We start from the raw sequence: 23304 nt of genomic DNA, 5'->3' as shown, positions 1-23304 counted from the left end.
GCTGACCGAAGCCTGCAGCAGCCTTCTATCAGGCTTTGAGGTAAGAATATTAATATATGTAAAATAGTACCACATAGACAGTAGCCCCTGATGCTCGGTTCGGTGTTCGGAAAGAAAAGCCGGACTGAGGATCTAAAAAGATATACACAGGAGTCTTCATAAATATGTCAATATGGGATTGCAGGCTGCGCTGCTGACCTCTGCCGCACTGACTGCAGAGGTCAATGCTTTGAAGCAAAGCCTCGAGCGGTCCAAGAACAAGCTCGGCTGTGCCAAGAAGCAGCTCGAGGACAAGGAAGGTGAGTAACACCTTATTAAAGTTGTACCTTACAAAAAAGGATTTGGTTGCAAGATAAATGACAAAGATAACGTGGGTACATCAGGGGCCACGAACGAGGTGGCGACCTTGAAGGAGGCGGTGTCCGCGGCCGAACGTAATGCGGCCGTGGAGCGTGATGGGCGAGAGAAGCAGGAGGCACGGGTGGCGGAGGTACAACAAGAGCTCCAGGCTCTCATGGAAAAGCATGAGAGTTTGGAGCGCGACTCGAAGACTCAGGAGTCCGAGCTTGCATCGGCTCTTGAGAGCGCCAAAGCCGCTAAGGCCGAAGCCCACAAGGCCCTTCAGGAGATCGAGGCGTTGAAGAAAATAGCGGCGAGTAAGGCATTTTTCATGCAAAGCAAGCATGTGAATGTGAATTACCTGTTACTTACCCGAATTCGGAGCTCTCCAGGAGCGTTCGCAGATCTGCCCCGCAGCGTGTCCGATGCTGCCGCTTTCTACAGGGCCGAGGAGGGGAGCTCGACGGAGAAGGTCTTCTGGTCTCAGTATGCTGAGGCCGGACATCCGGTGCCCCTTAGCGACCAGCTGAAGCAGCTGGTCGAGCTCCACAAGGTGGCCGAACAGGCCATGAAGGGCCTCATAGTTCGGCTGTGGCCCAATGAGGCCATGCCCGGGAGCTACTTCGGCCTGGTGCGGCGGCTGGTGGATGCTTGTCCATGGGTTGAGGTCATCAAGCGATCTGCCTGTATTGAAGGTGCCCATCGGGCCCTTGCCCGTGCTAAGGTGCACTGGGGCAAGATGGATGCTAAGAAGCTTGTGATGGACGCGCCACCGTCGGGCAAGGAGTATCGCACGCCCGAGATGTATTACAAGAGTGTCCTAAAGGGTACCCGCACTATTGTGGGTGAGTGCTTCAATAATGTAATATTTGAGTAGACTCGCATTTTGTTATCCTGTGCGCTGAAAACTTTGTTCATATGCGCTAAGCAACGCTTGTTGATTTAAAATATTACCTTCTGTGCGGCTGTTTATCAAATCTGAGAGATGGCAAGTCGTCGGCTTCAGCCCCCATGCCACGAGTGCTGGGGTGTTCGGGATAAATTTGAGCACTCTTGTTCCCATATTTGGGTCCATCTAGGGAGGCGCTCAACACAATGAACTAGGCAACCGGACTTATAATGCTTGAACACTCTCACTTAGCCATAGAATTCTATAATTTTAAATTTCGGCGAAGCCCCTAGTGTTCGGAAGGCCGAATTCGGGGCACTATCCACGCCTGGGCCGGACAGAGCCGGTTCCTCGCTCTAAGCGGCATAAGTCTTTAGGGACTTGAAAAAACCTCTCGAACAGCGACCGGCTCTCGCCTCATCATGACGGCCAGTTTTAGCTTTCTCCACTGAGGCGCTCGCCCAGCTCAACTGGGGCGCAATCGCAGTGGTTCTGCCAGTGCTACCTTAGCCGATAGAACGGAACGTAAGGTACCAAAACATGGGAGCCGGGCAAACCCAACTATTGACCCAAGACATGATTCAGAGCCGATGCATATAATGCTATAAGTTCGGGGTGCCGCACTTGTGAAAGTGTTCGGACTTATCACACCATAATGTGGGGAACTTAAGCCCCTGGTGTATTTAGCCGTACCAAAGTGTACGGATGCGGCATGTCATAAATGAACATATGTATAAGAAAGGAATGCAATTAAAAGAAAAAAGGTGCTGCATTGTTTATTCAAGAAATACTGCCATGAATGCAGGACGATACAAATAGTGCGATAAGCAAGGAATGGGACTATTAAACATGTCCCCCTCCAGGGGTAGGCTGTGGAATGGTGTATAAAATAGATTTAGTGCTCGTAATGGAGACCACCTGGATATTCGTCGTAGCCTTTCTCCTTCCCTGGCTGTTGCATCGTGAGTTCGGCCGGTCTACTGCCGGACAGGGCCTCTGGTGAACGGAGTCCTGTGGGTAAGAAAGAAAAAAAGGAATGACACACTTGGGAGCCCCTGATGTGGTTAAGCCGCATTCTGGGCCTGTCGTGGTCGTGCCCCTCCCCCTATGCCCATGGTATCTCCAGAGCATAATGATGTACGCGAAGGACCAGTCTTGCAATCTTGCGAGGGCTGGGGTTGGGGCCGCATTGCTACACGTGCTCGGAACGTTCTAGGTGGTCTTGTTGTAGGTCACTCCGGGCGCGTTTAGCCGTGTCCGGTCGCTTAACGGCCGGACTCGAGAATTGTCTTAAGAGGCTGCATTGTACTTCTGTTGCGAGAGCCACTGTATGTTCCTCCGTTCGGAGGGAGCATTCGGTGTTTCCGTTGACCGTGATGACTCCTCGAGGGCCTGGCATCTTGAGCTTGAGGTATGCATAATGCGGCACCGCATTGAACTTTGCAAACGCGGTCCGGCCGAGTAGAGCATGATAGCCGTTGCGGAACGGAACTATGTCGAAGATTAACTCCTCGCTTCGGAAGTTATCCGGGGATCCGAAGACCACTTCCAGTGTAACTGAGCCCGTACAGTTGGCCTCTACACCTGGTATGACGCCTTTGAAGGTTGTCTTTGTGGGTTTAATCCTTGACGGGTCTATGCCCATCTTGCGCACTGTGTCCTGATAAAGCAGGTTCAGGTTGCTGCCACTGTCCATCAGGACTCTGGTGAGGTGAAATCCATCGACGATTGGGTCTAAAACCAATGCGGCGAATCCGCCGTGGCGGATGCTGGTGGGGTGGTTCCTTCGATCAAAAGTGATCGGGCAGGAGGACCATGGATTGAACTTCAGGGCGACTGGCTCCATCGCGTATACGTCCCTGAGTGCACGCTTCCGCTCCCTCTTGGGTATGTGGGTTGCGTATATCATATTCACCGTCCGCACTTGTGGGGGGAAACCCTTCTGTCCTCTATTGTTCGGCGGTCGGGTCTCTTCTTCCTCATCTCTATGCAGCCCTTGCCATTGTTTTCGGCAATTAGCTTGCCTGCCTGCTTGAATACCCAACAGTCCCTGTTGGTGTGGTTGGCTGGCTTTTCGGGGGTGCCGTGTATCTGGCACGAGCGATCGAGTATTCAGTCCAAATTGGACGGACCCGGAGTAGTTCTTTTGAATGGCTTTTTCCGCTGACCGGGTTTTGAGCCTCTGAATCCGGCATTGACTGTCGTATCCTCATTATTGTCGCCGTTAATGCAACGTTTGTTCTTGTTGCGACGCGACCTGCCATTGCAGTCCTTGGTATCCGGACTGCCAGAATTTTTGTTCAGGTTGTTGCTGCGGGCTAGCCAGCTGTCCTCTCCCGCGCAGAAGCGGGTCATGAGTGATGTGAGGGCTGCCATGGATTTCGGCTTTTCCTGTCCCAGGTGCCGGGCAAGCCACTCGTCGCGGATGTTATGTTTGAAGGCCGCGAGGGCCTCCACATCCGAACAGTCGACGATTTGATTTTTCTTAGTTAAGAACCGTGTCCAGAATTGTCTGGCCGATTCGTCTGGCTGCTGAATTATGTGGCCTAGGTCGTCAGCGTCTGGTGGTCGCACATACTGTTGGAAATATGCCCTAGAGGCAATAATAAAAGTGTTATTATTATATTTCTTTGTTCATGATAATAGTCTTTTATTCATGCTATAACTGTATTATCCGGAAATCGTAATACACATGTGAATACATAGACCATAATATGTCCCTAGTGAGCCTCTAGTTGACTAGCTCGTTGTGATCAACAGATAGTCATGGTTTCCTGGCTATGGACATTGGATGTCGTTGATAACGGGATCACATCATTAGGAGAATGATGTGATGGACAAGACCCAATCCTAAGCCTAGCACAAAAGATCGTGTAGTTCATTTGCTAGAGCTTTGCCAATGTCAAGTATCTCTTCCTTCGACCATGAGAGCGTGTAACTCCTGGATACCGTAGGAGTGCTTTGGGTGTATCAAACGTCACAACGTAACTGGGTGACTATAAAGGTGCACTACAGGTATCTCCGAAAGTATCTATTGTTTTATGCGGATCGAGACTGGGATTTGTCACTCCGTGTAAACGGAGAGGTATCTCTGGGCCCACTCGGTAGGACATCATCATATGCGCAATGTGACCAAGGAGTTGATCACGGGATGATGTGTTACGGAACGAGTAAAGTGACTTGCCGGAAACGAGATTGAACAAGGTATTGGATACCGACGATCGAATCTCGGGCAAGTAACATACCAATAGACAAAGGGAATTGAATACGGGATTGATTAAGTCCTTGACATCGTGGTTCATCCGATGAAATCATCGTGGAACATGTGGGAGCCATCATGGGTATCCAGATCCCGCTGTTGGTTATTGACCAGAGAACGTCTCGGTCATGTCTGCATGTCTCCCGAACCCGTAGGGTCTACACACTTAAGGTTCGATGACGCTAGGGTTATAAAGGAAGCTTGTATGTGGTTACCGAATGTTGTTCGGAGTCCCGGATGAGACCGGACGTCACGAGGAGTTCCGGAATGGTCCGGAGGTAAAGATTTATATATGGGAAGTCCTGTTTTGGTCACCGGAAAAGTTTCGGGCGATATCGGTATTGTACCGGGACCACCGGGAGGGTCCCGGGGGTCCACTAAGTGGGTCCACCTGCCCCAGAAGGCTGCGTGGGCCAAGTGTGGGAGGGGACCAGCCCCTAGGTGGGCTGGTGCGCCCCCCACAAGGGGTCCAAGGCGCAAGAGAGAGTGGGAGGGGGCAAACCCTAGTCCAGATGGGCCTTAAGGCCCACCTAGTGTGCGCCTCCCCTCTCTCCCCCTCTTGGCCGCCTCCCCAAGTCCCATCTAGGGCTGGCCGCACCCCTTGGGGTGGGAAACCCTAAAGGGGGCGCAGCCCCCTTCTCCCCTATATAAATAGAGGCCTGGGGCTGCCCATAACACATGAGAACTTCTCCCTCTTGGTGCAGCCCTGCCTCTCCTCCTCCTCCTCTCCCATGGTGCTTGGCGAAGCCCTGCGGGATTGCCACGCTCCTCCATCACCACCACGCCGTTGTGCTGCTGTTGGATGGAGTCTTCCTCAACCTCTCCCTCTCTCCTTGCTGGATCAAGGCGTGGGAGATGTCACCGGGCTGTACGTGTGTTGAACGCGGAGGTGTCGTCCGTTCGGCACTAGGATCTCCGGTGATTTGAATCACGACGAGTACGACTCCTTCAACCCCGTTCTCTTGAACGCTTCCGCTTAGCGATCTACAAGGGTATGTAGATGCACTCTCCTTCCCCTCGTTGCTGGTCTCTCCATAGATAGATCTTGGTGATACGTAGGAAAATTTTGAATTTCTGCTACGTTACCCAACAGTGGCATCATGAGCTAGGTCTATTGCGTAGATTCTTTGCACGAGTAGAACACAAAGTAGTTGTGGGCGTTGATGTTGTTCAATATGCTTACCGTTACTAGTCCAATCTTGTTTCGACGGTATTGTGGGATGAAGCGGCCCGGACCGACCTTACACGTACTCTTACGTGAGACAGGTTCCACCGATTGACATGCACTTGGTGCATAAGGTGGCTAGCGGGTGCCAGTCTCTCCCACTTTAGTCGGAACGGATTCGTTGAAAAGGGTCCTTATGAAGGGTAAATAGCAATTGGCATATCACGTTGTGGTTTTGCGTAGGTAAGAAATGTTCTTGCTAGAAACCCATAGCAGCCACGTAAAACATGCAACAACAATTAGAGGACGTCTAACTTGTTTTTGCAGGGTATGCTTTGTGATGTGATATGGCCAACAAGAATGTGGTGAATAATATGTGATGTATGAGATTGATCATGTTCTTGTAATAGGATTCACGACTTGCATGTCGATGAGTATGACAACCGGCAGGAGCCATAGGAGTTGTCTTTATTTATTGTATGACCTGCGTGTCATTGAACAACGCCATGTAAATTACTTTACTTTATTGCTAAACGCGTTAGCCATAGAAGTAGAAGTAGTCGTTGGCGTGACAACTTCATGAAGACACGATGATGGAGATCATGATGATGGAGATCATGGTGTCATGCCGGTGACGATGATGATCATGGAGCCCCGAAGATGAAGATCAAAAGGAGCAAAATGATATTGGCCATATCATGTCACTATTTGATTGCATGTGATGTTTATCATGTTTATGCATCTTGTTTACTTAGGACGACGGTAGTAAATAAGATGATCCTTACAAAATTTCAAGAAGTGTTCTCCCCTAACTGTGCACCGTTGCTACAGTTCGTCGCTTCTAAGCACCACGTGATGATCGGGTGTGATGGATTCTTACGTTCACATACAACGGGTGTAAGACAGTTTTACACAGCGAAAACACTTAGGGTTAACTTGACGAGCCTAGCATGTGCAGACATGGCCTCGGAACACGGAGACCGAAAGGTCGAGCATGAGTCGTATAGTAGATACGATCAACATGAAGATGTTCACCGACGTTAACTAGTCCGTCTCACGTGATGATCGGACACGGGCTAGTTGACTCGGATCATGTAATCACTTAGATGACTAGAGGGATGTCTATCTGAGTGGGAGTTCATAAGATGAACTTAATTATCTTGAACATAGTCAAAAGACCCTTTGCAAATTATGTCGTAGCTCGCGCTTTAGTTCTACTATTTTAGATATGTTCCTAGAGAAAATATAGTTGAAAGTTGAAAGTAGCGATTATGCGGACAGTAGAAAGCTTATGTCCTTAATGCACCGCTCAGTGTGCTGAACCCCAAACGTCGTTTGTGGATGTTACGAACATCGGACATACACGTTTTGATAACTACGTGATAGTTCAGTTAAATGGTTTAGAGTTGAGGCACTAAAGACGTTTTCGAAACGTCGCGGAACATATGAGATGTTTCAAGGGCTGAAATTGGGATTTCAGGCTCGTGCCCACGTCAAGAGGTATGAGACCTCCGACGATTTTCTTAGCCTGCAAACTAAGGGAGAAAAGCTCAATCTTTGAGCTTGTGCTCAGATTGTCTGAGTGCAACAATCACTTGAATCGAGTGGGAGTTGATCTTCCAGATGAGATAGTGATGTTTCTCCAAAGTCATTGCCACCAAGCTGCTAGAGCTTCGTGATGAACTATAACATATCAGGGATAGATATGATGATCCTTGAGGTATTCACGATGTTTGACACCGCGAAAGTAGAAATCAAGAAGGAGCATCAATTGTTGATGGTTGGTGAAACCACTAGTTTCAAGAAGGGCAAGGGCAAGAAGGGATACTTCATGAAACGGCAAATCAGCTGCTGCTCTAGTGAAGAGACCCAAGGTTGAACCCAAACCCGAGACTAAGTGCTTCTGTAATAAGGGGAACAGCCACTAGAGCAGAATTACCCTAGATACTTGGTAGATGAGAAGGCTGGCAAGGTCGATAGAAGTATATTGGATGTACATTATGTTAATGTGTACTTTACTAGTACTCCTAGTAGCACCAGGGTATTAGATACCGGTTCGGTTGCTAAGTGTTAGTAACTCGAAATAAAAAGCTACAGAATAAACGGAGACTAGCTAAAGGTGAGCTGACGATATGTGTTGGAAGTGTTTCCAAGTTTGATGTGATCAAACATCGCACGCTCCCTCTACCATCAAGATTAGTATTAAACCTGAATGGTTTATTGAATCCCGATCGTAGTGATACACATTTTCATGCCAAAAGATATAAGATAGTAATGATAGTACCACTTACTTGTGGCACTGCCATGTAAGTCATATTGGTATAAAACGCATGAAGAAGCTCCATGTTGATGGATCTTTGGACTCACTCGTTTTTGAAAAGTTTTAGACATGCGAACCATGTCTACTGGTGTATACGCATGAAGAAACTCCATGCAGATGGATCGTTTGGACTCACTTGATTTTGGATCACTTGAGATATGCAAATCATACCACATAGGCAAGATGACTGAAAAGCCTCGGTTTCAGTAAAATGGAACAAGATAGCAACTTGTTGGAAGCAACACATTTTGATGTGTGCAGTCCAATGAGTGTTGAGGCATGCAGTGAATATCGTTATGTTCTTACTTCACAGATGATTCGAGTAGATGTTGAGAATATTTACTTGATGAAACACAAGTCTGAATTATTGAATGGTTCAAATAATTTCAGAGTGAAGTAGAAGATCATTGTGACAAGAGGATAAAATGTCTATGATATGATCATAGAGATGAATATCTGAGTTACGAGTTTTGGCACGCAATTAAGACATTGTGGAAATTGTTTTGCAATTAATACCGCCTGGAACACCATAGTGTGATGGTGTGTCCGAACATCATAGTTGCACCCTATTGGATATGGTGCGTACCATGATGTCTCTTATCGAATTACCACTATCGTTCATGGGTTAGGCATTAGAGACAACCACATTCACTTTAAATAGGGCACCACGTAATTCCGATGAGATGACACCGTATGAATTATGGTTTAGAGAAACCTAAGTTGTCGTTTCTTAAAGGTTTGGGGCTGCGACGCTTATGTGAAAAAGTTTCAGGATTAAGCTCGAACCCAAAGCGGATAAAATGCATCTTCATAGGACACCCAAAACAGTTGGGTATACCTCCTAATTCAGATCCGAAAGCAATATGGATTGTTTCTTGAATCGGGTCCTTTCTCGAGGAAAGGTTTCTCTCGAAAGAGTTGAGTGGGAGGATGGTGGAGACTTGATATGGTTATTGAACCATCACTTCAACCAATGTGTAGCAGGGCACAGGAAGTTGTTCCTGTGTCACCTACACCAATTGAAGTGGAAGCTTATGATATTGATCATGAGACTTCGGATCAAGTCACTCCCAAACCTTGTGGGATGACAAGGATGCGTACTACTTCAGAGTGGTACGTAATCCTGTCTTGGAAGTCATGTTGCTAGACAACAATGAACCTACGAGCTATGGAGAAGCGATGGTGGGCCTGGATTCCGATAAATGGCTCAAGGCCATAAAATCCGAGAGAGGATCCATGTACGAAAACGAAGTGTAGGCTTTGGAAGAACTACTTGATGGTCGTAAGGCTGTTAGGTACATATGGATTTTAAAAGGAAGACGGACGATAATGGTAAATGTCACCATTAAGAAAGCTCAACTTGTCGTTAAGATGTTTTCTGACAAGTTCAAGGAGTTGACTACGGTGAGACTTTCTCACTCGTAGCGATGCTAAGAGTCTGTTGGAATTATATTAGCGATTACTGCATTATTTATGAAATCTTGCAGATAGGATGTCAAAACATTGTTTCCTCGACGATTTTCTTGAGGAAAGGTTGTATGTGATACAACCGGAAGGTTTTGTCAATCCCGTAAGATGCTAATAAGTATGCAAAGCTCCAGCAATCCTTCTAAGGACTGGAGTGAGCATCTCGGAGTTGGAATGTATGCTTTGATGATGATCAAAGATTTTGGGTTTGTACAAAGTTTATGAGAAACTTGTATTTCCAAAGAAGTGAGTGGGAGCACTATAGAATTTCTGATGAGTATATGTTGTTGACATATTGTTGATCAGAAATGACGTAGAATTTCTGGAAAGCATATAGGGTTATTTTGAAAGTGTTTTTCAATGGAAAGCCTGGATTAAGCTACTTGAACATTGAGCATCAAGATCTATAAGGATAGATCAAAATGCTTAATAATACTTTCAAATGAGCACATACCTTGACATGATCTTGAAGGTGTTCAAGATGGACCAGTCAAAGAAGGAGTTCTTGCCTGAGTTGTAAGGTACGAAGTTAAGACTTAAAGCTCGACCACGGCAGAATAGAGAGAAATGACGAAGGTCGTCCCCTATGCTTAAGAAGTAGGCTCTTCAGTATGCTATGCTGTGTACCGCACCTGAAGTGTGCCTTGCCATGAGTCAGTCAAGGGGTACAAGAGTGATCCAAGAATGGCTCACAGGACAGCGGTCAAAGTTATCCTTAGTAACTAGTGGACTAAGGAATTTTCTCGATTATGGAGGTGGTAAAAGAGTTCGTCGTAAAGGGTTATGTCGATGCAAGCTTGACACCTATCCGGATAGCTCTGAGTAGAGAGGCCGGATACATATAATGGAGCAATAATTTAGAATAGCTCCAAGTAGAACAGTTATTTGGAATAGCTCCAAATAGAGCGTGGTAGCTGCATCTAGGAGATGACATAGAGATTTGTAAAGCACACACGGATCTGAAAGGTTCAGACCTGTTGACTAAAACCTCTCTCACAAGCAACATGATCAAACATAAAACTCATTGAGTGTTAATCACATAGTGATGTGAACTAGACTACTGACTCTAGTAAACTCTTGGGTATTAGTCACATGGCGATGTGACCTGTGAGTGTTAATCACATGGCGATGTGAACTGGATTATTGACTCTAGTGCAAGTGGGAGACTGTTGGAAATATGCCCTAGAGGCAATAATAAAAGTGTTATTATTATATTTCTTTGTTCATGATAATAGTCTTTTATTCATGCTATAACTGTATTATCCGGAAATCGTAATACACGTGTGAATACATAGACCACAATATGTCCCTAGTGAGCCTCTAGTTGACTAGCTCGTTGTGATCAACAGATAGTCATGGTTTCCTGGCTATGGACATTGGATGTCGTTGATAACGGGATCACATCATTAGGAGAATGATGTGATGGACAAGACCCAATCCTAAGCCTAGCACAAAAGATCGTGTAGTTCATTTGCTAGAGCTTTGCCAATGTCAAGTATCTCTTCCTTCGACCATGAGAGCGTGTAACTCCTGGATACCGTAGGAGTGCTTTGGGTGTATCAAACGTCACAACGTAACTGGGTGACTATAAAGGTGCACTACAGGTATCTCCGAAAGTATCTATTGTTTTATGCGGATCGAGACTGGGATTTGTCACTCCGTGTAAACGGAGAGGTATCTCTGGGCCCACTCTGTAGGACATCATCATATGCGCAATGTGACCAAGGAGTTGATCACGGGATGATGTGTTACGGAACGAGTAAAGTGACTTGCCGGAAACGAGATTGAACAAGGTATTGGATACCGACGATCGAATCTCGGGCAAGTAACATACCGATAGACAAAGGGAATTGAATACGGGATTGATTAAGTCCTTGACATCGTGGTTCATCCGATGAGATCATCGTGGAACATGTGGGAGCCATCATGGGTATCCAGATCCCGCTGTTGGTTATTGACCGGAGAACGTCTCGGTCATGTCTGCATGTCTCCCGAACCCGTAGGGTCTACACACTTAAGGTTCGATGACGCTAGGGTTATAAAGGAAGCTTGTATGTGGTTACCGAATGTTGTTCGGAGTTCCGGATGAGATCTCGGACGTCACGAGGAGTTCCGGAATGGTCCGGAGGTAAAGATTTATATATGGGAAGTCCTGTTTTGGTCACCGGAAAAGTTTCAGGCGATATCGGTATTGTACCGGGACCACCGGGAGGGTCCCGGGGGTCCACCAAGTGGGGCCACCTGCCCCAGAAGGCTGCGTGGGCCAAGTGTGGGAGGGGACCAGCCCCTAGGTGGGCTGGTGCGCCCCCCACAAGGGGTCCAAGGCGCAAGAGAGAGTGGGAGGGGGCAAACCCTAGTCCAGATGGGCCTTAAGGCCCACCTAGTGTGCGCCTCCCCTCTCTCCCCCTCTTGGCCGCCTCCCCAAGTCCCATCTAGGGCTGGACGCACCCCTTGGGGTGGGAAACCCTAAAGGGGGCGCAGCCCCCTTCTCCCCTATATAAATAGAGGCATGGGGCTGCCCATAACACATGAGAACTTCTCCCTCTTGGTGCAGCCCTGCCTCTCCTCCTCCTCCTCTCCCATGGTGCTTGGCGAAGCCCTGCGGGATTGCCATGCTCCTCCATCACCACCACGCCGTTGTGCTGCTGTTGGATGGAGTCTTCCTCAACCTCTCCCTCTCTCCTTGCTGGATCAAGGCGTGGGAGACGTCACCGGGCTGTACGTGTGTTGAACGCGGAGGTGCCGTCCGTTCGGCACTAGGATCTCCGGTGATTTGAATCACGATGAGTACGACTCCTTCAACCCCGTTCTCTTGAACGCTTCCGCTTAGCGATCTACAAGGGTATGTAGATGCACTCTCCTTCCCCTCGTTGCTGGTCTCTCCATAGATAGATCTTGGTGATACGTAGGAAAATTTTGAATTTCTGCTACGTTACCCAACACATACGTGCCCTGGAAGTTATCAAGGAATGCGGCTTCCAGGTCCTCCCAACACCCAATTGATTCTGCTGGCAAGCTGTTAAGCCAATGCCGAGCTGGTCCTTTAAGCTTGAGTGGGAGGTATTTGATGGCGTGAAGATCGTCACCGCGAGCCATGTGGATATGAAGGAGATAGTCTTCGATCCAAACCGCGGGGTCTGTTGTGCCATCATAGGATTCAATATTCATGGGTTTAAACCCTTTGGGGATTTGATGATCCATTACTTCATCTGTGAAGCATAGTGGGTGTGCGGCGCCTCTGTATTGGGCTATATCACGATGGAGCTCCAACGAGCTTTGTCTATTGTGTTCGGCCCGGCCGGACTTACTGTGTCCGGCGCGACGGTTGTCTTCGCGTATCATGGGGCGCCCACGCGATCCGTAGATCGATCTTGATTGTCTTGCCTTATCCTCCAATATATCTCGCAAGTCCGGAGCGTTCCCCTGTGGCCTTGTGCTTTTCGAGCGATGCTGGGGTACGGTTCTAGTGGAGGGGCTAGAGGCCTCTCTGTCGCGGCCACGAGGTGGCCGGTCAGCCGTATTGTGCTCTGGTGATGCAGGTTTATATGCCTCCTCCTCTAATCGGGGGAGCAACTTGCGTTTGGGGTAGCTTTTGGAGGGGCGTTCGAGCTCATGCTCTTCGGACGCAAGGACTTCAGTCCATCTGTCGGCTAGCAGATCCTGATCAGCTCTAAGCTGTTGCTGCTTTTTCTTGAGGCTGTTTGCCGTGGCCATAAGCCTACGTTTAAAACACTCTTGTTTGACGGGATCCTCAGGCACGACAAATTCGTCGTCGTCGAGGCTTGCCTCGTCTCCAGAGGGAGGCATGTAATTATCATCCTCTACCTCTTCGTCTGCCGCTCTCTCATGAGGGCTGGCATCTCCGTCCTCCTGCGCTGAATCTTGCTGGAGGGGGTTTTCTTCGGCACTGTCTGGGGTATTATTATCTCCAGTGCCGGAATCGCCATTCTTGCTGTGGCGGGATTTAGAGCGGCGCCGCTGACGCCAGCGTTTGGGCTGTTTCTTGGAGGGGTCTTCCTCCGCTGTTCCTTCGCCATTCCCATCCTTTGGGATATCCATCATGTATATGTCGTATGACGAGGTGGCTTTCCAGTGCCCAGTAGGCGCTGGTTCTTGGTCGTCTCCAGCATCGTCATCCATACCGTCGATGTCTTCGGAGTCGAAGTCTAGCATGTCGGTTAGATCGTCGACAGTGGCTACTAAGTGGGTGGTGGGTGGGTCTTGAATTTCTTCATCGTCCGCATCCCAACTGTCCTGACCGCAATCCGGCCAGGGTTCTCTTGATAACGAGAGATACTTTAGCGAACTCAGGATGTCGCCGAAAGGTGAGTGCTGAAAGATGTCCGCAGCGGTGAACTCCATAATCGGCGCCCAATCGGATTCGATTGGAGGGGGCGCGGGAGGTTCGGAGTCCGGCAAGGAGTCCGGCGCCTTGGAGTTATGAGCTTCAGAAGGGACAAAGTCAGTATTCGGCTCTATCACCATAGAGGTTGCAGCCCCCGAGGCGGTGTCTAACCACCCGTCCTCGATCTGCACAGCCGGCTCCGAATCGAGGGTCGGAGCGGACTCGTGTGTGGCCTCCAGGGCACTGTCCGGCAGCAGAGCTAAATCATGCCCATCGTGACAGTGCGGCGCGCTCGGCTGTGGCTCGAATCCATTGAAGATCAAGTCTCCACGGATGTTAGCCGTGAAGTTAAGACTTCCAAATCTGACCTGACGGCTAGGGGCGTAGCTTTCGATCTGCTCCAGATGGCCAAACGAATTGGCCCGCAGTGCAAAGCTGCCGAATACGAAGATCTGTCCGGGGAGAAAAGTCTCACCCTGGACCGCGTCATTGTTGATGATCGAAGGAGCCATCGAGCCTATCAGTGACGACACAGAGTAACTCTCAATGAAAGTACCAATGTCGGTGTCAAAACCAGCGGATCTCAGGTAGGGGGTCCCGAACTGTGCGTCTAGGCGGATGGTAACAGGAGACAAGGGACACGATGTTTTACCCAGGTTCGGGCCCTCTTGATGGAGGTAAAACCCTATGTCCTGCTTGATTGATATTGATGATGTGGGTATTACAAGAGTAGATCTACCACGAGATCAAGGAGGCTAAACCCTAGAAGCTAGCCTATGGTATGATTGTTGTTATTATGTCCTACGGACTAAAACCATCCGGTTTATATAGACACCGGAGAGGGCTAGGGTTACACAGAGTCGGTTACAATGGTAGGAGATCTACATATCCGTATCGCCAAGCTTGCCTTCCACGCCAAGAAAAGTCCCATCCGGACACGGGACGAAGTCTTCAATCTTGTATCTTCATAGTCTTGGAGTCCGGCCGATGATGATAGTTCGGCTATCCGAACACCCCCTAGTCCAGGACTCCCTCAAGAATGGTAAAGGTTTATACTCCCCCAACCACCAACAAGCATCAATCCATGGCTTGCTCGAAACAATGAGTGCCTCCAACATACAACAGCCCTAAGGGAGTTTTGTTTAATTATTTTGATTTGCTTTGATCTTTTTGGATCATGGGACTGGGCATCCCGGTTACCGGCCCTTTCTCGTGAATGAGGAGCGGAGTCCACTCCTCGTGAGAATAACCCACCTAGCATGGAAGATATAGGCAGCTCTAGTTGTAACATGAGCTGCTCGAGCATACAAAACAGAATTTCATTTGAAGGTTTTGGTTTGGCACATACAAATTTACTTGGAACGGCAGGTAAATACCGCATATAGGTAGGTATAGTGGACTCATATGGAACAACTTTGGGGTTTAAGGAGTTTGGATGCACAAACAGTATTCCCGCTTAGTACAGGTGAAGGCTAGCAAAAGACTTGGAAGCGACCAACTGAGAGAGCGACAACAGTCGTAAGCATGCATTAAAATTAATTCACACCAAATACAAGCATGAGTAGGATATAATCCACCATGAACATAAATATCGTGAAGGTTATGTTGATTTGATTCAACTACATGCATGAATATGTGCCAAGTCGAGTCACTCAATTCATTTAAAGGAGGATACCATCCCATCATACCACATCATAATCATTCTAATAGCATGTTGAAACGCAAGGTAAACCATTATAACTCATAGTTAATCAAGCATGGCACAAGTAACTATAATCTCTAAATGTCATTGCAAATATGTTTACTTCATAATAGCTGACTCAGGAATGATGAACTCATCATATTTACGAAAACAAGAGAGGTCGAGTTCATACCAGCTTTTCTCATCCCAATAAGTCCATCATATATCGTCATTATTGCCTTTCACTTGCATGACCGAACGATGTGTATAATAATAAGAGTGCACGTGCGTTGGACTAAGCTGGAATCTACAAGCATTCAACTCAAGAGAGAGGACAGGGTAATATGGGCTCTAAATTAAATAAACAATCATGCATATAAGAGCCACTAAGCATTTTCAATATGGTCTTCTCGACCCCCAAAAGAAAGAAAATAAAATAAAACTATTTACACGGGAAAGCTCCCAACAAGTAAGAAGAAGAACTAGAAATATTTTTGGGTTTTCATTTTAATTTCTACTACGAACATGGAAATTAAACTAACTAATTTTTTTTGTTTTTTTTCTTAAAGTTTATCAAACACACAAGAAGAAAACTAGAAAAAGAAATTTAAACTAGCATGGATAATACAATGAAATAGTATGAGCACCGACAACTAGTGTGTGAACATGAAGGTAAAGCCGGTGAGATATACGTACTCCCCCAAGCTTAGGCTTTTGTCCTAAGTTGGTCTAATACCAAGGACCGCCGCTACTCTCCCCGGTGTAGTGGGAGGTGTAATCAGGATACCACTGGCTGGTCATCTCCGGATCCCACTGGACAGATGATGCACGATAGGGGTCCAGCTCAGGTTCCGGCTCAGGTTCAGGTTCTGGAGTAAAAGCTTGAGCTCGATGACTGTTCACCGCTTCCGGCGTGACAAGACGATTTTCTGCAAGCAAATCAAACAACAGAGGCGCAGGCAAAATAATAAACTCAAAGTGTTTCTTATTGAATCTAAGTCTATACAAGAGCATCTTCTCTTCATTGTCAATAATAAACTTGTGTGCTACCATGCTCTTGTAATCTAAAATGTGAGGATGCAATTTTATCTCATCCTCCTCATGGTGCCTAATGGGTATCTGAAAATATTTAGCAAGACGTGCAGCATAGATACCTCCAAATATGGGACCTTTGGTACGATCCAGGGCTAGCCGTTTAGCAACGACGGCACCCATACTAAAAGTATTGTCCCCAAGCAAAGCATGTTGAAGAATGATAATATCAGGAACGCTCAAATTCCCACTATTTCCCCGACCAATCAAGCATCTACTAGCAAATATAGCAAAATAGCGCAATACAGGAAAGTGTATGCTAGAGACCTTCGCCTCAGAGCCCTTCTTTGGATCCTCTACAGCAATAGTATTAACAAAGCCACCCACATCATCACGATGGGGTTCATCTAATTCTCCCTCATAAGGTATCCTACATACCGCGCAAAAATGACGTAAAGACATTTCTTTGAATTCATCATATAAATGAAATGATACTGCAGGCGGTGACTTCTTAGGATAATAATAAAAGTTTTGCACGAAAGTATTGGTAAGTAAGAGATACTGATCGATTCGGTCGTTGATGAAACCGGTGAGGCCTGCAGTCTCGATTAAAGCATAAAAGTCTTCATGAATTCCGGCCTCTTTCAAGAAATCCTCGCATGGCCATTCACACGACCGTACTTCCGCTAAGCGAGGAAGATTATACTTGGTTTTTTCCTTCTCTTTTGCTTGTTTTTCCTCAGAGCTTTGGCTAGAAGAGCCTTTAAAGAGCCTCCTTAACATTTTCTGAAAATTTCTGAAATTTTAGTAACTTCAAAATAAAAGTGTATAAAACTAAACAAGATTGATAGCAACTACTCCTACAAGTGCCTAGAGCCTATATCATGCATTGGAATTGCTTGGGACCTCAAAAATTTAACATGCAAGCTCAAGAACATGGTCACCTATGCAGCAAAAATTTGCAATAAATAAAGCACTAGAACAAAAACTAATTGGACCAATGGAGGAGCCGCATACCAAGCAACAATCTGCCAAAGCAGTTTTGTGAATGGAGCTTTGAGCTAAGAGATCGAAAATCGTAGCAAAACGAGCTAGAACTCGTGCTTGAGCTGGATGGGGATTTTTTTGGGTAGAAGATAAAGTGTGTGGGTGCTGGCATAAGTGGAGGGGAGCCACCAAGGGCCCACGAGACAGGGGGGGCGCGCCCTCCTCTCTCGTGGCCTGGTGCTTGCCCCTCCTACAGTGTTTTCAGTGCCTAAAATCCTCAAATATTCCAGAAAAAATCATACTAAATTTGTAGGGCATTTGGAACACTTTTATTTTCGGACTATTTTTTAAAGCATGGATAATTCAGAAAACAGACGGATAATACTATTTTTGCTTTATTTAATCTAAATAACAGAAAAGTAAAAAGAGGGTACAAAAGGTTGTGCCTTCTAGTTTCATCCATCTCGTGATCATCAAAATGAACCCACTAACAAGGTTGATCAAGTCCTTTTAACAAACTCATTCCGAATAACATGGAACCGGAGAAATTTCGAATAACACTAAGTTACCTCAACGGGGATATGAAAATCCCCAACAATAAGAATATCATACTTTTTCTTGACAGTAGGGAGAGGAAATTCAAAACCTCCAAAAATGATAGTTGGAACTTTTTCAATAGAATTGATGCTATGAACTTGAGATTGTTTCCTCGGAAAGTGTACCGTATGCTCATTACCATTAACATGAAAAGTGACATTGCCTTTGTTGCAATCAATAACAGCCCCTGCAGTATTAAGAAAAGGTCTACCAAGGATAATAGACATACTATCGTCCTCGGGAATATCAAGAATAACAAAGTCCGTTAAGATAGTGACATTTGCAACCACAACAGGCACATCCTCACAAATACCGACAGGTATAGCAGTTGATTTATCAGCCATTTGCAAAGATATTTCAGTAGGTGTCAACTTATTCAATTCAAGTCTACGATATAAAGAGAGAGGCATAACACTAACACCGGCTCCAAGATCACATAAAGCAGTTCTAACATAATTTCTTTTAATAGAGCATGGTATAGTTGGTACACCCGGATCTCCAAGTTTCTTTGGTATTCCACCCTTAAAAGTGTAATTAGCAAGCATGGTGGAAATTTCAGCTTCCGGTATCTTTCTTTTATTTGTGATGATATCCTTCATATACTTAGCATAAGGATTTACTTTAAGCATATCAGTTAAGCGCATACGTAAGAAAATAGGTCTAATCATTTCAGCAAAGCGCTCAAAATCCTCATCATCCTTTGACTTGGATGGTTTAGGAGGAAAGGGCATGGGTTTCTGAACCCATGGTTCTCTTTCTTTACCGTGCTTCCTAGCAACAAAATCTCTCTTATCATAACGTTGATTCTTTGATTGTGGGTTATCAAGATCAACAGCAGGTTCAATCTCTACATCATTGTTTTTGCTAGGTTGAGCATCAACATGAACATTATCATTAACATTATCACTAGGTTCATGTTCATCACCTGATTGTGTTTCAGCATCAGAAATAGAAATATCATTGGGATTCTCAGGTGTGTCTACAGTAGGTTCATTAGAAGCATGCAAAGTTCTATCGTCTTTCTTTTTCTTCTTTTTAGAAGAACTAGGTGCCTCTAAATTACTTCTCTGAGAATCTTGCTCGATTCTCTTAGGGTGGCCTTCAGGATACAAAGGTTCCTGAGTCATTCTACCAGTTCTAGTAGCCACTCTAACAGCAAAGTCATTTTTATTATTAATTCATCAAGCAAATCATTTTGAGCTTTAAGTACTTGCTCAGCTTGAGTAGCAACCATAGAAGCATATTTGCTAACGCGGTGAAGTTCATCTTTAACTCTAGCCAGATTATCACCTACGCGTCCTATCTCGAAAGCATTATTCTTTAACTCTCTACCAACATAAGCATTAAAACTTTCTTGTCTAGCCATAAAGTCATCAAATTCATCTAAGCATGGGCTATGAAATTTAGTAGAGGGTATTTCAACTTTATCATATCTATAGAGAGAATTTACCTTTACTACCTGTGTCGGGTTATCAAGACAATGTGGTTCTTCAGGCGGTAAATTAAGACCATGTATTTCTTCAATAGGAGGTAAATTCTTAACATCTTCAGCTTTAATACCTTTTTCTTTCATTGATTTCTTTGCCTCTTGCATATCTTCAGGACTGAGAAATAAAACACCTCTCTTCTTCGGAGTGGGTTTAGGAATAGGCTCAGGAGTTGGCTCAATTGGTTCAGGAATTACTTCAGGAATGGCTCAGGAAGAGTCCAATTATTTTCATTAGTCAACATATTATTCAATAATATTTCAGCTTCGTCGACTGTTCTTTCCCTGAAAACACAACCAGCACAACTATCCAAGTAGTCCTTGGAAGCATCGGTTAGTCCATTATAAAAGATATCAAGTATTTCATTTTTCTTAAGAGGATGATCAGGCAAAGCATTAAGTAACCGGAGAAGCCTCCCCCAAGCTTGTGGGAGACTCTCTTCTTTGATTTGCACAAAATTATATATTTCCCGCAAGGCAGCTTGTTTCTTATGAGCAGGGAAATATTTAGCAGAGAAGTAATAAATCATATCCTGGGGACTACGCACACAACCAGGAGCAAGAGAATTATACCAAGTCTTAGCATCACCCTTTAATGAGAACGGAAATATCTTAAGGATATATAAATAGCGAGACTTCTCATCATGAGTAAACAGGGTGGCTATATCATTCAACTTGGTAAGATGTGCCACAACAGTTTCAGATTCAAGGCCATAAAAAGGATCAGATTCAACTAAAGTAATAATATCAGGATCAACAGAGAATTCATAATCCTTATCAGTAACACAGATAGGTGAAGTAGCAAAAGCAGGATCGGGTTTCATTCTAGCATTAAGAGACTGCTGCTTCCATTTAGCTAATAATTTCTTAAGATCATTTCTATCATTGCAAGCAAGAATTTCCATAGCAGCTGCTTCATTCATAACATAACCCTTAGGAACAACAGGTAATACATAATCATTGGGGGAACCTTCATCATCACTATCATCAATAATAGGTTCTTCAATATTTTCATTCCCCCTAACTCTAGCAAGTTGTTCATCTAGAAATTCACCTAATGGCAAAGTAGTATCACGCACAGAAGTAGTTTCATCATGCATAGCAGAAGTGGCATCATCAATAACATGCGACATATCAGAATTCATAGCAGTAGTAGGTTTAGGTGTCGCAAGCCTACTAATAACGGAAGGAGAATCTAGTGCAGAGCTAGATGGCAGTTCCTTACCTTCCCTCGTAGTTGAGGGCAAAATAGTAGTTCGATCGTCTTTCAAGTTCTTCATAGTGATCAACAGATATAAATCCCAAGTGACTCAGAGAATAGAGCTATGCTCCCCGGCAACGGCGCCAAAAATTAGTCTTGATAACCCACAAGTATAGGGGATCGCAACAGCTTTCGAGGGTAGAGTATTCAACCCAAATTTATTGATTCGACACAAGGGGAGCCAAAGAATATTCTTGAGTATTAGCAGTTGAGTTATCAATTCAACCACACCTGGATAACTTAGTATCTGCAGCAAAGTATTTAGTAGCAAAAGTGGTATGAGAATAATAGTAACGGTAGCAAAAGTAAAAATAAATGTTTTTGGGTTTTTGTAGTAGTTGTAACAGTAGCAACGAAAAGATAAATAAGCGAAGAACAATATGTGAAAAGCTCGTAGGCAATGGATCAGTGATGGATAATTATGCCGGATGCGATTCCTCATGCAATAGTTATAACATAGGGTGATATAGAACTAGCTCCAATTCATCAATGTAATGTAGGCATGTATTCCATAAATAGTCATACGTGCTTATGGAAAAGAACTTGCATGACATCTTTTGTCCTACCCTCCCGTTGAAGCGGGGTCCTTTCGAAAACTAAGGGATATTAAGGCCTCCTTTTAATAGAGAACTGGAACAAAGCATTAGCACATAGTGAATACATGAACTCCTCAAACTACGATCATCACCGAGAAGTATCCCGCTTATTGTCACTTCGGGGTTGTCGGATCATAACACGTAATAGGTGACTATAGACTTGCAGGATAGGATCAAGAACACACATATATTCATGAAAACATAATAGGTTCATATCTGAAATCATGGCACTCGGGCCCTAGTGACAAGCATTAAGCATAGCAAAGTCATAGCAACATCAATCTCAGAACATAGTGGATACTAGGGATCAAACCCTAACAAAACTAACTTGATTACATGGTAAATCTCATCCAACCCATCACCGTCTAGCAAGCCTACGATGAAATTACTCACGCACGACGGTGAGCATCATGAAATTGGTGATGGAGGATGGTTGATGATGAAGACGGTGACGAATTCCCCTCTCCGGAGCCCCGAACGGACTCCAGATCAGTCCTCCCGAGAGAGATTAGGGCTTGGCGGCGGCTCCGTGTCGTAAAACGCGATGAAACTTTTTCTCTGATTTTTTTCTCCCCGAAACGGAATATATGGAGTTGGAGTTGAGGTCGGAGGAGGTCCAGGGGGCCCACGAGATTGGAGGCCGCGCCCTAGGAGGGGGGGCGCCCCCCTGTCTCGTGGACAGGCCGTGGGCCCCCTGGCATTGATTCTTTCGCAAAAAATTCTTATTAATTCCAAAAGTGCCTCCGTGGATTTCCAGGACATTCCGAGAACTTTTTTTTACACATAAAACAACATCATGGTAGTTCTGCTAAAAACAGCGTCAGTCCGGGTTAGTTTCATTCAAATCATGCAAGTTAGACTCCAAAACAAGGGCAAAAGTGTTTGAAAAAGTAGATACGTTGGAGACGTATCACATACCGGTGTTATGTTCCTTGATTTTGCGTTCCTTCCGCGGTTGGGTTATTTATGGGACCCCCTTGACAGTTCACTTTGAATAAAACTCCTCCAACAAGGCCCAACCTTGGTTTTACCATTTGCCTACCTAAGCCTTTTTTCCTTGGGTTTCCGTAGCCCGAGGGTCATCTTTATTTAACACCCCCCCCCCCCCCCCGCGGGGCCAGTGCTCCTTCGAGTGTTGGTCCGAACCGAGCAACCTGCGGCGCCACCTCGAGGAAACTTGAGGACTGGTTTTACTCGTAGCTTGACTTATTCGGTGTGCCCTGAGAACGAGATACGTGCGACTCCTATCGGGATTTGTCGGCACATCGGGTGGTTTTGCTGTTTTTTTACCATTGTCGAAATGTGTTGTAACCGGGATTCCGAGACTGATCGTGTCTTCCTGGGAGAAGGAATATCCTTCGTTGACCGTGAAAGCTTGTGGTGGGCTAAGTTGGGACACCACTGCAGGGTATAAACTTTCGAGAGCCGTGCCCGCGGTTATGTGGCAGATGAGAATTTGTTAATATCCGATTGTAGAGAACTTGACACCAGATCCGAATTAAAACGCATCAACCGAGTGTGTAGCCGTGATGGTCTCTTTTCGGCGGAGTCCGGGAAATGAACACGGTTTTTGGGTTATGTATGAACGTAAGTAGTTTCAGGATCACTTCTTGATCATTGCTAGCCCACAATCATTCCGTTTGCTTCTCTTCTCGCTCTTATTTTCGTATGTTAGCCACCATATATGCTTAGACGCTGCTGCAACCTCACCACTTTACCCCTTCCTTACCCATTAAGCTTTGCTAGTCTTGATACCCATGGTAATGGGATTGCTGAGTCCTCGTGGCTCACAGATTACTACAACATCAATTGCAGGTATAAGTTATGCGATGATCTTAATGCGAGAGCGATGCTACTTGTTTTGACGTTCTTCTTCTGCT

This window comes from Triticum aestivum, chromosome 6B, assembly GCF_018294505.1.
Source record: "Triticum aestivum cultivar Chinese Spring chromosome 6B, IWGSC CS RefSeq v2.1, whole genome shotgun sequence".
Classification (NCBI taxonomy): Eukaryota; Viridiplantae; Streptophyta; class Magnoliopsida; order Poales; family Poaceae; genus Triticum; species Triticum aestivum.
The sequence above is the reverse complement of the archived record's forward strand: the minus strand, read 5'-3'. Positions refer to the sequence as shown.